The sequence below is a fragment of the Aotus nancymaae genome, unplaced genomic scaffold (genome assembly GCF_030222135.1).
Source record: "Aotus nancymaae isolate 86718 unplaced genomic scaffold, 86718_ANA_hifiasm-v0.15.2.pri h1tg000022l_1, whole genome shotgun sequence".
Lineage (NCBI taxonomy): Eukaryota > Metazoa > Chordata > Mammalia > Primates > Aotidae > Aotus > Aotus nancymaae.
Window position 1 is genome coordinate 34,927,996 of NW_026988435.1, and position 16,393 is coordinate 34,944,388.

Here is a 16,393-nt window from a genome sequence, read left to right on the forward strand (position 1 = left end):
CCTCAAAGTTCAACCATGGTTGTCCCATATTGCAGAAGTTTCTTCTTTTTTAAGGCTGAATAATAATATTCCAGTGCCCATGTATTCCACATTTTCTTTATCCACTCATTTGTTGATGGGTACTTGGGTTGTTTCTGCATCTTGGCTATTATGAATAATGCTGCAGTGAATATGGCAGTGCTAATAACTCCTTGAGATTCTGGTTTCAATTCTTTTGGATAAATAGCCAGAAGTGGAATTTCTGGGTCATATGGTACTTCTATTAAAAAAAATTTTTTTTTTGATGGAGTTTTGATCTTGTTGCCCAGGCTGGAGTCCGTGGTGTGATCTCGGCTCATCACAATCTCTGCCTCCCGGGTTCAAGCACTTCTCCTTCCTCAGTCTCCCGGTAGCTGGGATTACAGGCATGCACCACCACGCTCAGCTAATTTTTTATATTTTTAGTAGAGACAAGCTTTCTCCATGTTGGTCAGGCTGGTCTCAAACTCCCAACCTCAGGTGATTCACCCGCCTCGGCCTCCCAAAGTGCTGGAATTACAAGCGTGAGCCACCATGCCTGGCCATTTTTGTTTTGAGACAGAGTCGCATTTCTGTTGCCCAGGCTGCAGTACAATGGTGTAATCTCGGCTAACTGCAACCCCCACCTCCCAGGTTCAATCGGTTCTCCTGCCTCCACCTCCTGAGTAGCTGGGATTACAGGTGCACACCCAGCTAATTTTTTATTTTTATTTTGTATTTTTAGTAGAGACGGGGTTTCACCATATTGGTCAGGCTGGTCTCGAACTCCTGATCTCAGGTGATCTGCCCATCTTGGCCTCCCAAAGTGCTGGGATTACAGCATAAGCCACTGAGCCTGGCCCTATCTTTAATTTTTTGAGGAACCTCTACGCTATTTTTCATAGTGGTTGCACCATTTTGCATTCCCATCTACAGTGTAAGAGGGTTCCAGTTTCTCCACATCCTCACCAGGGTTTTTTGTCTTTTGTTTGTTTGATAATAGCCATCCTGACAGGTGTAAGGTGGTATCTCATTGTGGTTTTGATTTGCATTTCTCTGATGGTTAGTGATATAGTTTGGATATTTGTCTCCATCCAAATCTCAGGTTGAACTATAATCCCCAATGCTGGAGATGGGGCATAGTGGGAGGTGTTTGGGTTATGGGGGTGGATTCCTCAGGACTTGGTGCTGTCTTTAAGATAGTGAATGAGGTCTCATGGGATCTGGTTGTTTAAAAGTGTGTGGCTTTGGGAGGCTGAGGTGGTGGATCTCTTGAGCCCAGGAGTTCGAGACCAGCCTGGGCAACATGGTGAAACCCCGTATCTACAAAACATGCAAAAATTAGCTCAGTGTGGTGGTGTATGCCTGTGGTCCCAGCTACTCAACAGGCTAAGGTGGGAAGATTGCTTGAGCCAGGGAAGTCAAGGCTGCAGTGACTGAGATCGCGCCACTGTACTCCAGCTTGGATGACAGAGCAAGACCTTGACACACACACACACACACACACACACACACACACACACACAGTGTGTGGCACCTCCCCCACCAGTCTCTCCCACCCTTGCTCCCATTCTGGCTATGTGATGTGCCTGCTCCTGCTTTGTCTTCTGCCATGATTGGAAGCTCCCCGGGCCCTCCCCAGAAGCAGAGGTTGCTATGATTCCTGTACAGCATGCAGAACTGTGAGTCACTTAAACCCCTTTTCTTATAAATTACCCAGTGTTAGGTATGTCTTTATAGCAGTGCAAGAACAGCCTTACACAATTAGTGACACTGAACATCTTTTTGTTGGGCATTTGGATGAATTCTTTGGAAAACTGTCTATTCAAGTCTTTAGCCCATTTTAAAATCGGGTTATCTTTTTTGTTTTTTTGCTCTCAATTTGTAGGAGTTCCCCACATATTTTGGAAATTATCCCCTTATCAGATACATGGTTTGCTGACATTACTCCACTTTGCAGATTGCCTTTTTACTTTGTTATTTCCTTTGCTTTGCAGAGTTTTTTTAGTTTGGTGTAGAACCATGTCTTTATTTCTGCTTTTGTTGCCTGTGCTTTTGGTGTCATATCCGTGAAATCACTGCCAATACTAATATCATGAAGATTTCCTCTATGTGTGCTTCTAGGAGTTTTATAGTTTCAGGTCAATATTTAAGTCTTTAATCCATTTTTAGTTGATTTTGGGTATAAATTAAGGCTCCAATTTCTTTGTTTTGCATGTGAATATCCCATTTTCCCAACACTATTTGTTGAAGAGATTTTTGTCATTGTGTATTCTTGGCATCCCTGTCAAAGATCAGTTGACCATTATCTGCAGATTCTGTTGTCTCTCTATTCTGTTCCACTGGTCTATATGTCTGTCTTCATACAAGTACCATACTGGTTTCATTACTATAGCTTTTATTACTGTAGTTTTGTAAAATATTTTGTAATCAGGAAGTATAATGCCTTCAGCTTTGCTCTTCATTTTCAAGATAATTTTGGCTATTTGGAGTCTTTTTTGGTTTCATGTGAATTTTAGAATTGTTTTTTTTTCTGTAAAAAATGCCATTGGGGTTTTGACAGGGAATGCATTCAATCTGTAGATGACTTTGGGTAGCATTGGACATTTTAACAATATTAAGTTTTCTAATCCATGACCATGGGATGTCTTTCCATTTATTTGTGTCTTCTTCAGTTTCTTTTATCAATGTTCTGTTGTTTTCACTTTGTAAGTCTTTCATACCCTTTGTTACATTTGTTCTTAAATACTGAACGGGGCCTTGCTATGTTGCCTAGGCTGGTCTTGAACTCCTGGGCTCAAGTGATACTCCCACTTCAGCCTTTGGGTGATCTGCCAGCCTTGGCCTCCCAAAGTGCTGGGATTACAGGCATGAGCCACTGTGCCTGGACAATTTTTTTCTAGTTTTTATTCTCTATGTTGTTGATTTCTTCTCTAATTTTTATTATTTCTTCTGTAAATTTTGGGAATAGTTTGATATTCTTCTTCTAGTTCCTTGAGATGTAAAGTTTGGTTGTTTATTTGAGATGTTTCCTCTTTGTAATATATAGGCATTCATTGCAATAAACTTCCCTCTTAGTACTGCTTTTGATTCATCCCGTAAGTTGTGGTATATAGTATTTTCTTTATTTTTTATTTTACTTTAACTTTTCAGAGACGGAGTCTCACTCTGTTGCCCAGGCTGGGGGGCAGTGGCACAATCATAGCTCACTGCATCCCTGAACTCCTGGGCTCTATATATCCTACTGCCTTTGCATCCCGAGTAGCTGGGGCTATAGGTATTTGCCACAGTGCCTGGCTAGCTTTTTGTTAGTTTGTTTTTGTAGAAAAGGGGTCTCATCATCTTGCCCAGGCTGTTCCCAGACTCCTGGGCTCACATGATCCTTCTGTCTTGGCTTCCCAACCTGCTGGGATTACATGTGTGAGCCACTTGCACCCAGCTGGTATGTAGTATTTTAATTTCATTCATCGTAAGATAGTGTTTTGATTTACCTTTGGATTTTCCAGGTTTTTTTTTTTTTTTGGCAGAGTCTTTCTGTCCCAGGCTGGAGTGCGGTGGTGCAATTACAGCTCACTGAAGCCTCAATCCTCCAGGCTCAAGTGATCCTCCTGCCTTAGCCTCCAGAGCAGCTGGGACTATTGGCATGCACCACTACACCTGGCTAATTTTTTTTTTCTTTTTCTCTTTGGTAGAGATGAGACCTCACTTTGTTGCCCAGGCTGAACTCCTGAGCCCAAGAAATCCTCCTGCCTTGGCTTCCCAAAGTTCTGGGATTATAGGCATGAGTCACCATGCCTGGCCTCAGAGTTTTTTTTTTTTCTGCTATTAACTTCTAGTTTTATTTCACTGTGGTCAGAAAAGATACTTGGTATGATTTCAGTCTTCTTAAATTTCTTAAGGCTTGTTTGTGACTGTTACGGTTTGAATGGTTGTCCCATCCCAAACTTATGCCTTGGAGATTTAATCACCAATGCAACAGTTTTGGGAAGTGAGGCTTAATGGGAGGTGTCTAGGTCATGAGGGCTTTATCCTCCTGAGTGGATTTAATGCTGCAATTGAAGGAGCTATTTGGAGTGAGTTCACCGTCTTCTGCACTTTTGCCACGTGAGGAACAGTGTACTTCCCTTCTGGAGGGTGCAGTGTTCAAGGTGCTCTCTTGGAAGCAGAGACATCAAACTTGCCAGCACCGTGGTCTTTCACTTCCCAGCCTTCAGAGCTGTGAGAAATAAATGTCTAGTCTTTACAAATTATGCAGTCTCAGGTATTCTGATACAACAGCACAACATGGACTAAGGTAGTGGCCTAACATTACCATTTATACTGGAGAATTTTCCATGTGCGCTTGAAAAGGATGTGGATTCTGCTGCTGTTGGGTGGAATATTCTGTGTGTGTCTGTTAGGTTCATTTAGCCTACAGTGTTGTTCAAATCATTTGTTTCCTTATCAATAGTCTGTCTGGATGTTCTATCCACTATTGAGAGTGAGATATTGAAGTCTGTTACTATAATTGTATTTTTTTTTCCTGTTTGCAAAGTAGCCAGAGGCTCAGATGTTATTGTTTTGCTTTCTCTCTTTAGTTGTGTCAGTGTCTGCTTTATACATTTAGGTGCTCTCATGTTGAGTGAATATTTATAATTATTATGTCTTCCTAGTGAATTGGCCATTTTATCATTATATTATGTCCTTCCTTGTCTCTTATGACAGTTTTTAATTTTAACTCCGTTTTGTCTGATACAAGTATAACCACTTCTGCTCCCTTTTGGTTACCAGTTGTATGGAATATGTTTAAGGACACACAGTGCTCTATGTGTCCTTAAATCTAAAGTGAGTTTCTTGTATACAGCATGTAGTCTTGTTTTTATCCATTCAGCCATTCTGTATCTTTTGCTTAGGGAGTTTAATAAATTTACATTTAAAGTAATTATTTATAGGGAATAATTTACTATTGCCATTTTATTTTTTAATTTTTGTGTGGTTTTTTTTTTTTTTGAGACAGTCTCGCTCTGTTGCCCATGCTGGAGTGCAGTGGCACAATCTCAGCTCACTGCAACCTCTGCCTCCTGGGTTCAAGTGAGTATGTCTGGCTACTTTTTGTATTTTTAGTAGAGAGGGGTTTCACCATGTTGGCCCAGCTGCTATTGAACTCCTGACCTCAAGTGATCTGCCCACCTTGGCCTCCCAAAGTGTTGGGATTACAAGCATGAGCCACCATGCCCAGCCTTATTAATTGGTTTGTGTTAGTCTTATAATCCTTTTGTCCATCTATTCCTCTCTTGCTGTCTTCCTTTTAGTTTCATTGGTTTTTTGTATTGATGTGCTTTGATTCCTTTGTCTGTTTCTTTCGTGTAAATTTACAGATATTTTTCTTTGTAATTATCATGGGGCTTACAAAAACAATCTTATGGTTAGAACAGTCTATTTTAAGCTGATAACAACTTAAGTTCAATTGTATACAAAACATAATACTTTTATTACCCCCTACTCACACTTTATGCTGTCATAATTTACATGTACTTATGTATCTTTTAATATATCTTTTAGTTATAGGTATTTATAATGCTTTTGTATTTTAACTTTTATACTAGAATCAAAAGTGATTTACTCACACCATTACAGTATTGCAGTATTCTGTATTTGTCTTTGTATTTACTTTTACCAATAAGTTTTTCTTATGCAACTGTTTTGCTGTTTTAGCATCCTTTTGTTTCAACTTAAGTAACTCCCTTTAGCATTTTTTTGTAAGGCAAGTTTAGTGGTAATAAACTCTTTTAGCTTTTGTTTTTCATGGGAAAACTTCATTTCTCCTTCGTTTTGGAAGGACTATTTTGCCAGGTATAGTAAGCTTAGTTGACAAGTTTTTTTTTTCTTTCAGTACTTTGACTATATTACCCTATTCCCTTCTGGCCTACAAAGTTTCCACTGAGAAATCAATTCATAGTCTTATAGGGGCTCCCTCATACAAGTCCTTATACATTCTCCTCTTAACCATTTATTATTATTAATATTATTTTTCTTTTTTTTCCTGCCTGGATATAAACTCAATATTATTAATATTATTATTATTTAGAGATAGGGCTCACTCCATTGCCAAGACTTCAGTGCAGTGGTGTGCCCACAGTTCACTAAAGCCCCAAATACCTGGGCAAAAGGGATCCTCCCATCTCAGCCTCCAGATTAGCGGCAACTACAGGCACATTCCACAATGTCCACCTAATTATTTTAGTTTTTGTAGAGACAGGGGCTCACTTTGTTGCCCAGGCTGGTCTCAAACTCCTAGGCTCAAGAGATCCTCCTGCCCTGACCTCTCAAAGTGCTGGGATTACAGGCATGAGCCACCACACCAGGACCTTCTTAACCATTTTTAAGTATGTAATTCAGTAGCATTAAGTATATTCATATTGTTGTTGAACCAGTCTCGAGACTTCCTTTCATCTTGTAAATCTAAAACTCTATACCCATTAAACAATAACTCCACCCCTCCCTTGCCTTAGCACCTGACAGCCACCATTCTACTCTTTGGCTCTGGATTTACTTTTACACTGGCTTTGGATTTGACTACTCTGTTTACCTCATACAAGTGAAATCATATGATATTTGTCCTTTATTCTATTTTATTGTGGAGATAGGACCTCACTCTGTTGCCCAGACTGGAGTTCAGTGGCACAATCAAAGCCTCCTGCTGCCTTGACCTCATGAGCTCAAGCAATTCTCTTGCCTCAGCCTCCCAAGTAGCTGGAACTACAAGTGTGCAACACCTTGCATGGCTAATTTAATTTTTTGTAGAGACAAGATTTCACTATGTTGGCCAGGCTGTTCCCAAGCTCCTGGTTTCAAGCAATCCTCCTGCCTCAGCCTCCCAAAATGCTGGGATTACAGGAATGAGCCACCTCACCTGGCCTATTTGTTCTTTTTTGTCTGGCACATATTGCTTAGCATAAGATCTTCAAAGTCTATCCATGCTGTAGCATGTGTCAACATTTCCTTCCATTTTAAGAATAAATAATAGTCTGTTGAATAGATATTCCACATTTTATTTATCCATTAATTGGACAATGGAAACTTGGGTTGCTTATACCTTTTGGTTTTTGTGAATATTGCTGCTGTAAACACAGGTATACACATATTTACTCATGTCCTACTTTCATTTCTTTTTTTTTTTTTTTTTTGAGATGAAGTCTCCCTCTTGTCCCCCAGGCTGGAGTACAATGGCACGATCTCAGCTCACTGCCTCACTGCAACCTCTGCCTCCTAGGTTCAAGCAATTCTCCTGCCTCAGCCTCCCGAGTAGCTGGGAGTACAGGCGCCTACCATCAAGCTCGGCTAATTTTTGTATTTTTAGTAGAGATGCGGTTTCACCATGTTGGCCAGGCTGGTCTCAAACTCCGGACCTCAGGTGATCCACCCGCCTCGGCCTCCCAAAATGCTGGGATTACAGGTGTGAGTCACTGTGCCCAGCCTCATGTCCTACTTTTAGTCCTTGTAGGTATATACTCAGAAGTGGAATCGCCCCCTCACTATTTTTTTATTTTTATTTTTGAGACAGAGTCTTGCTCTGTTGCCCAGGCTGGAGTGCAGTGGCACTATCTTGACTCACTGTAACTTCTGCCTCCTAGGTTCAAGAGATTCTCCTGCCTCAGCCTCCGGAGCACCTGGGGTGACAGGTGCCTGCTACCACTATTTTTAGTAGAGACAGGGTTTCACCATGTTGGCCAGGCTGGTCTCGAACTCATGACCTCAAATGATCCGCCTGCCTCAGCCTCCCACAGGGCTGGGATTACAGATGTGAGCTACCGTACCTGGCCGCCCCCCTCACTATTTCTAATTACAAACTAAATGTCTCTGTGTTGAAAAAAGAAAGTCAGGATGGGCAGGCAGTCTGGTGAATATTTGCCACCAGTTTGATATCTTAACTGGAGGTTCTCATTTAAAATGAAGGAAAAGGGCTGGGTGTGGTGAGTCATGCCTCCAATCCCAGCACTTTGGGAGGCCTAGGCGAGCAGATCGTTTGAGGTCAGGAGTTCAAGACCAGCCTGGCTAACTTGGTGAAACCCCATCTCTAATAAAAAACTACAGAAATTATCTGGGCATGGTGGTGCATGCCTGTAGTCCTAGCTACTTGGGAGGCTGAGACAGGAGAATCACTTGAACCTGGGAGGTAGAGGTTGCAGTGAGCTGAGATCATACCACTGCACTGCAGCCTGGGTGACAGAGCAAGACTCCATCTCAAATAAAATAAATAAATAAACAATAAATACAATAAAATGAAGGAGAGGGTTTTTTTTTTTTTTTTTGAGACAAGGTCTTGCTTTGTCGCTCAGGCTGGAGTGCAGTGGCACAATCTCAGCTCACTGCTACCTCCACTTCCTGGGTTCAAGCAATTCTCCTCCCTCAGCCTCCCATGTAGCTAGGACTGCATGCTACCGTGCCCGACAAATTTTTGTATTTTTAGTAAAGACAGGGTTTCATCATGTTGGTCAGGCTGGTCTTGAACTCCTGGCCTCAAATGATCTGCCCGCCTTGACCTCCCAAAGTGCTGGGATTACAGGCATGAGCCACCAGGCCTGGCCAGGAATGGGATTTTTTAAAAACCGTTTTACAGATTCATATAATGTCCCACTCACCAACATTCTTTCAGTCATATCTTGTTTCTGGTGTAACTGTTTACACCGCCCCCTCCTCTGTTCATAAATTGTACCCATCACAAGTATCATAATCTTATTAAACACTTCCCATACTCAGATAGCTAATAGCCTTACACTGTACATATATAATTTCACATAGTCTGTTGCTTTAGGATTATATAAAAGATCAAGTTCCTTTCAATAAAAGAACAAGAACAATAAAAAGATCATGACCTTACTAAAAGCCCTTGAAATGTCTAAAATAGATTAAATAAAATATAGACCAACAACCCAACAGGGAATAAGAAACAGCTAGCATTTCACAGACTTACACAAAATCAATAAACACATGAATATGTACTCATTAGCACGAATAATCAAGTAAGTAGAAATTTAAAATGAAGTCTTGTTTTTCACCGTTCAGATTGGTAAGAAAAGAGACTGGTATTATGGTTGGTGAGACTGTAGGGAAATAAACAGAGTAGGAATGGAATTAAGCATAGCCATTTTGTTTTCTAAATTTACTTCATTATTTTATTTTTTGAGACAGGCTCTTGCTCTGTCTCCCAGGCTGGAGTGCATTGGCCTGATCTGGGCTCACTGCAACCTCTGCTTCCCGAGTTCAAGCGATTCTCCTGCCTCAGCCTCCCGAGTAGCTGAGATTACAAGCATGTACCACCATGCCCTGCTAATTTTTGTATTTTTAGTAGAGATGGGGTTTTGTCATGTTAGCCAGGCTGTAAGCACAACCATTTTCAAATACAATTTGGCAAAAACCAGAGTCAGCATATACACTTTTGGCAATTTGTATCTCAGAAGCATTCCACAAGTCCATAAGAATATATACACATGTCCATAGAAGATATACATCTGGGGCTTGGCATGGTTGCTCATGCCTGTAATCCCAACACTTTGGGAGGCCGAGGCAAACGGATCATGAGGTCAAGAGTTTGAGACTAGCCTGGCCAACATGGTGAAACCCCATCTCTACTAAGAATACAAAAATTAGCTGGACAGAGTGGTGCATGCCTGTAATCCCAGCTACTCAGGAGGCTGAGGCACAAGAATTGCTTGAATCTGGGAGGCGGAGGTTGCAGTGAGCCAAGACTGTGCCACTACACTCCAGCCTGGGCAACAGAGCAAGACTTCGCCTGGAAAGATGCAAGGCTGGTTCAACATATGCAAATCTATAACGTAATCCACCACATAAACAGAACCAGAGACAAAAACCACGTGATTATCTCAATAGATGCAGAAAAGGCCTTCGACAAAATTCAACAGCCCTTTATGCTAAAAACTCTCAATAAGCTAGGTATTGAAGGAACATATCTCAAAACAATAAAAGCTATTTATGACAAACCTATAGCCAATATCATACTGAATGGGCAAAAATTGGAAGCATTCCCTTTGAAATCCGGCAGTAGACAAGGATGCCCTCTCTCACCACTTCTATTCAATATAGTATTGGAAGTTCTAGCCAGAGCAATTAGGCAAGAAAAAAAATAAAGGGTATTCAATTAGGAAAAGAGGAAGTCAAATTGTCTCTATTTGAAGACGACATGATTGTATATTTAGAAGACCCTATCATCTCAGCCCAAAATCTCCTTAAACTGATAAGCAACTTCAGCAAAGTCTCAGGATACAAAATCAATGTGCAGAAATCACAAGCATTTCTATACACCAGTAACAGACAGAGAGCCAAATCATGAGCAAACTCCCATTCACAATTGCTACAAAGAGAATACGATACCTAGAAATACAACTAACAAAGGATGTAAAGGACCTCTTCAAGGAGAACTACAAACCACTTCTCAGTGAAATAAGAGAGGACACAAACAGATGGAAAAACATTCCATGCTTATTGTTAGTAATAATCAATATCGTGAAAATGGCCATACTGCCCAAAGTAATTTATAGATTCAATGCTATCCCTATCAAGCTACCAATGACATTCTTCACAGAACTGGAAAAAACCACCTTAAACTTCATATGGAACCAAAAGAGAGCCTGCATAGCCAAGACAATCCTAAGCAAAAAGAACAAAGCCAGAGACATCATGCTACCTAATTTTAAACTATATTACAAGTCTACAGTAATCAAAACAGCATGGTACTAGTACCAAAACAGAGATGTAGACCAATGGAACAGAACAGAGGCCCTGGAGGCAACGCCACACCTCTACAACCATCTGATCTTTGACAAACCTGACAAAAACAAGCAATGGGGAAAGGATTCCCTGTTTAATAAATGGTGTTGGGAAAACTGGCTAGCAGTGTGCCGAAAGCAGAAACTGGACCCCTTCCTGACACCTTACACTAAAATTAACTCTAGAAGGATTAAATACTTAAACATAAGACCTAACACCATAAAAACTTTAGAAGAAAACCTAGGCAAAACCATTCAGGACATAGGCATAGGCAAGGACTTCATGACTAAAACACCAAAAGCATTGGCAACAAAAGCCAAAATAGACAAATGGGACCTAATTAAGCTTGAGAGCTTCTATAAAGCAAAGAAACAATCATTAGAGTGAACCAGCAACCAAAAGAATGGGAAAAAATTTTTGCAATCTACCCATCTGACAAAGGGCTAATATCCAGAATCTACAAAGAACTAAAACAGATTTACAAGAAAAAAACAAACAAACCCATCCAAAAGTGGGCGAAGGATATGAACAGACACTTTTCGAAAGAAGACATATATGAGGCCAACAAACATATGAAAAAATGCTCATCATCACTGGTCATTAGAGAAATGCAAATCAAAACCACCTCACACCAGTTAGAATGGTGATCATTAAAAAATCTGGAGACGACAGATGCTGGAGAGGATGTGGAGAAACAGGAACACTTTTACATTGTTGGTGGGAGTGTAAACTAGTTCATCCATTGTGGAAGACAGTGTGGCGTTCCCTCAAGGACCTAGAAATAGAAATTCCATTTGACCCAGCAATCCCATTACTGGGTATATACCCAAAGGATTACAAATCATTCTGTTATAAAGACACATGTACACATATGTTCATAGTGGCACTGTTTACAATAGCAAAGGGAGGTGCAGGCAGGAGTATTGCTTAAACCCAAGAGTTTGAAACCAGTCTGTGTAACATCGAGAAACTGCATCTCTACAAAAAAATACAAAAACTAGCCAGGTATAGTGGCATGTTCCTGTAGTCTCAGCTGCTCAGGTGGCTGAAGAGGGAGGATTGCTTGAGCCTGGGGGGCTGAGGTTGCAATGAGTGGTGATCGTGCCACTGCACTCCAACTTGGGGGACAGAGTGAGACCTTGTCTCAAAAAATAAGTTAGTGAATATGGCTAGGTGCAGTGGCTCATGCCTGTAATCCCAGCACTTTGGGAGGCCAAGATGGGCAGATCACCTTAGGTCAAGAGTTCAAGACCAGCCTGGCCATCATGGTGAAACCCTCTCTCTACTAAAAATACAAAAATTAGCCTGGCGTGGTGGTGCGTACCTGTAGTCCCAGCTACTTGGGATGCTGAGGCAAGAGAATTACTTCAACCCGGGAGGCGGAAGTTGCAGTGAGCCAAGATGGCACCACTGCACTCCAGCCTGGGCAACAGAGCAAGACTCAATTAAAAAAAAAAAAAACGTAAAAAAACAAAAGGACATTCCATGTCACTCTAAAACCAAGTTACTAGAACCACTTTTCATCCTGCTGAACCGGTTACACTTGGTTCCCTTGGTACAACTGAACTTGATTTTTCACTTGAAACCAATTCAGAGTTTTTATTCTCATGCCAAAAGGAGCTTCACTAGAAAACAAATGTAACTTTCAATTCCACTTAAAGTTAATGGAGATGTCACACGATCACTATAGATGTAGATACTTGTTCCTTGCCAACAGTAATAAAAAGATCACTTCTAAAATTAATGTGATCCTGTGGCTGGGTGCAGTCGGTGGCTCATGCCTGAAACACTTTGGGAGGCTGAGGTGGGCGGATCGCCTGAGGGCAGGAGTTTGAGACCAACCTGGCCAACATGGTGAAACCCTGTCTCTACTAAAAATACAAAAAATTAGCCGAGTGTGGTGGTGGACACCTGTAATCCCAGCTACTCAGGAGGCTGAGGCAGGAGAATTACTTGAACCCAGGAGGTGGAGGTTGCAGTGAGTCAAAGTTGAGCCATTGTACTCCAGTCTGGGCAACAAGAGCAAAACTGTCTCAAAAATAAATAAATAAAATAAAATAAAAGTGATTCTGAACCTTGTTCTCTACAGCACTAAAAGATTAACTCATAGCACATGCTGTAAGAAAAGTGGAAGGGGAAGACAGTCCTCATCAAGTAGCACAGGAAGAAGAGTTTTAATTTTTATTAATATACAACCAGCCTGGGCAACATGGTGAAACCCCATCTCTACAAAAAAGTACAAAAGTTAGCCAGGTGTGGTGGCACTCACCTGTAGTCCCAGCTACTCCAGAGGCTAAAGTGGGAGGAGCTCTTGAGCCTGAGAGAGAATGGCTGTAGTGAGCTGTGATCCTGCCACTGCACTCCAGCCTGGGCAACACAGTAAGAGCCATTCTCAAAAAAAAAAAAAAAAAAAAAAAAAAAAAAAAGAGAAAATAAGAAAACCAAGCATGCCCTAAAAAGCCTGGGTACTTAGCATACATTTTGTTGACTCAAGATGCATGGAAGTCTCAGTGACAGTTTACTCATACTGCATTTAATATGCAAAATTAGAATAATCAAGTAAGAACTGTGATTAGATGCCATTTTTAAATCCTAAAATGAATGCCATGGTGGGGTTGAAAGAGTGCTGGCCTTGAACTCAGAAAAGCTAGGTTCAGTTCTGGGTTTTTCCCATTTCTAGAGTCCTTAATTAAAATACCCAGTTTGGCCAGGTATGGTGGCTCACGCCTGTAATCCTAGCATTTTGGGAGGCCGAGGCGGACGGATCACCTGAGGTCAGGAGTTCCAGACCAGCTTGACCAACATGAAGAAACCCCATTTCTACTAAAAATACAAAATTAGCCGGGCGTGGTAGCACATGCCTATAATCCCAGCTACTTGGGAGGCTGAGTCAGGAGAATTTCTTGAACCTGGGAGGCGGAGGTTGTGGTGAGCCAATATCACGCCATTGTACTATAGCCCGTGCAACAAGAGTGAAACTCCATCTTAAAAAAAAGCAATGAAACCCAGTTTATAAATGGGGATAACGATATCTGCCTGACCTGATAACAAGGGCTTGTGAGTACAAAATGAAATAAAGAGAAAGCCATTCATGGACTTTGCCTCTCAGTGCCCAGGAAAAGTCTTGTGCATGGAGGAGGTCATTAGTGATAAGGACCACAGGTGCAGCTGCAATCCCTATCTTCTTTGGCAAAGAAAAAGGACAGACCCAGCCTGGCCAACAGGGCGAAACCCTGTCTCTACTAAAAAAATACAAAAATTAGGTGGGCATGGTGGTGTGAGCCTGTAGACCCAGCTACTCAGGAGGCCGAGGCAGCAGAATTTCTTGAACCCGGGAGGAGGAGGTTGCAGTGAGCAAAGATTGCGCTATTGTACTCCAGCCTGGATGATAGAGCAAGATTCCGTCTCTACTGCCGGATTTCAAAAGAAACAAAAGAAAAAAAAAAAGGATAGCCCTGTGGCAAAACAAGCAGCTTCTAATTCAAGTCATACACCAAGTCAGTGCCTTATCAGCACATTGTCCTGCTGCTGGCACAGTCCTGGTCTTGCCAGTAATAGGCTGGGAGTCCTCATCTACTGCCCGGAACTTGCAGGAGTTTCCTCTTCAGTTTATCTAGTTAAATGTTCGGGAGAATCCTCCCCTTTTGCCCCTGCCCCTTCTAGTGAAGAAACTCCATCTCAGAACGGCTTAACCAACGTAGAGGTGTATTATCTCACAGAAGAAGAAATTCAGAGAAAGTGTGGCTTCATGTTAATGAATACATGGCTGGAAGATGATGTCTGTTAGCTCTACCACCTTTGGCTTGGTTTTTTGTTTGTTTGTTTGCTTATTTTTGAGATGGAGTCTCACTCTGTAGCCCAGACTGGAATGTAATGGCGTGACCTTGGCTCACTGCAACCTCTGCCTCCCAGGTTCAAGTGATTCTCCTGCCTCAGCCTCCCATGTAGCTTGGATAACAGGCATGTGCTACCAGGTCTGGCTAATTTTGTATTTTTAGCAGAGACAGGGTTTTACCATGTTAGTTAGGCTGGTTTTGAACTCCTGACCTCAGATGATCCACCTGCCTCGGCCTCCCAAAGTGCTGGGGCGTGCCCTACTGCATCCGGCCTTGCTTTTATTCAGTCTTTCATTAAGTCTGTGATGATTGCTCTAGATATCCAGGAGAAGTGAGACCAATTCTTTTTGTGTATCTTTTTTTTTTGAGACAGTCTTGCTCTGTCACGCACGCTAGAGTGCAGTGACTGGATCTCGACTCACTGGAACCTCTGTCTCCTGGGTTCAAGTGTTCCTTCTGCCTCAGCTTCCTGAGTAGCTGGGACTACGGGTGCTTGCCACAATGCCCAGCTAATTTTTGTATGTTTTAGTGGAGACAGGGTTCCTCCATGTTGGCCAGGCTGGTCTTGAACTCCTGGCCTCAGGTGATTTGCCCGCCTCGGCCTCCCAAAGTGCTGGGATTACAGGCATGAACCACCATCCCTGGCCATATATATATATATTGTTTGTTTGTTTGTTTGTTTTTTGAGAAGGGGTCTTACTCTGTCACCCAGGCTGGAGTGCAGTGGCGTGATCTTGGTTCACTGCAGCCTCTACCTCCCAGGTTTAAGCAATTCTCCCACCTCAGCCTCCTGAGTAGCTGGGATTACAGAGGCACACCATCACGCCTGGCTAATTTTTTTTATTTTTTGAGATGTCTCACACTGTTGCCTAGGCTGGAGTGCAATGGCTTGATCTCAGCTCACTGCAATGTCTGCCTCTTAGGTTCAAGTGATTCTTTTGCCTCAGTCTCCTGAGTAGCTGGGATTACAGGTGCCTGCCACCACACTCAGCTAATTTTTTGTGTTTTTAGTAGAGATGGGGTTTCTCCATGTTGATCAGGCTGGTCTTGAACTCTCAACCTCAGGTGATCTGCCTGCCTCAGCCTCCCAAAGTGCTGGGATTACAGGCATGAGCCACCGCGCCTGGCCTCGTCTCTTAACTTTTAAAAAAGACATAATATTATGTAAAGAAGTAATCATAACATTGTATTGTTGGGCTCATGGGATGTATAAATGCAATACATATAATAATACAAAAAAAAGAGGGAAGAGAATTGAGCTTTATTAAAGCAAAATTTCTATGTTTTATCTGAATTAAATTAGTATTAAGCTGAACTATATTTAGATAAGATGCACAATGTTATCAAAATATTAAGTTGTAGTTAAATATGTAGTTTTATTTGTCAATTATACTTCAAGCTGAAAAAATTACTTTGAGATGGCTCTTATCATTAAAAAATATATATATTAGAATCCATACAGCAATGACTAAGAAAATAAATTTTTAAATAGTTTAAAAAAAGAATTTAAATGGTGTACTAAAACGTATTTAACACAGAAGCAGTGAAAGAAGAGCAGAGAAACAAAAATAGGAGACATATTGAAAACAAATAGCAGACTGGGTACGGCGGCTCACACTTGCAATGTTAGTGCTGTGGGAGCTGAGGTGGGTGGATTGCATGAGCTCAGGAATTCAAGTCCAGGTTGGGCAACATAATGAGACCCCATCTCTACAAAAATAAAAATAAAAATAAAAATAAAAATTAGTAGGGTGTGGTGGTGTTTGCTTGTAGTCCTAGTTACTTGGGAGGCT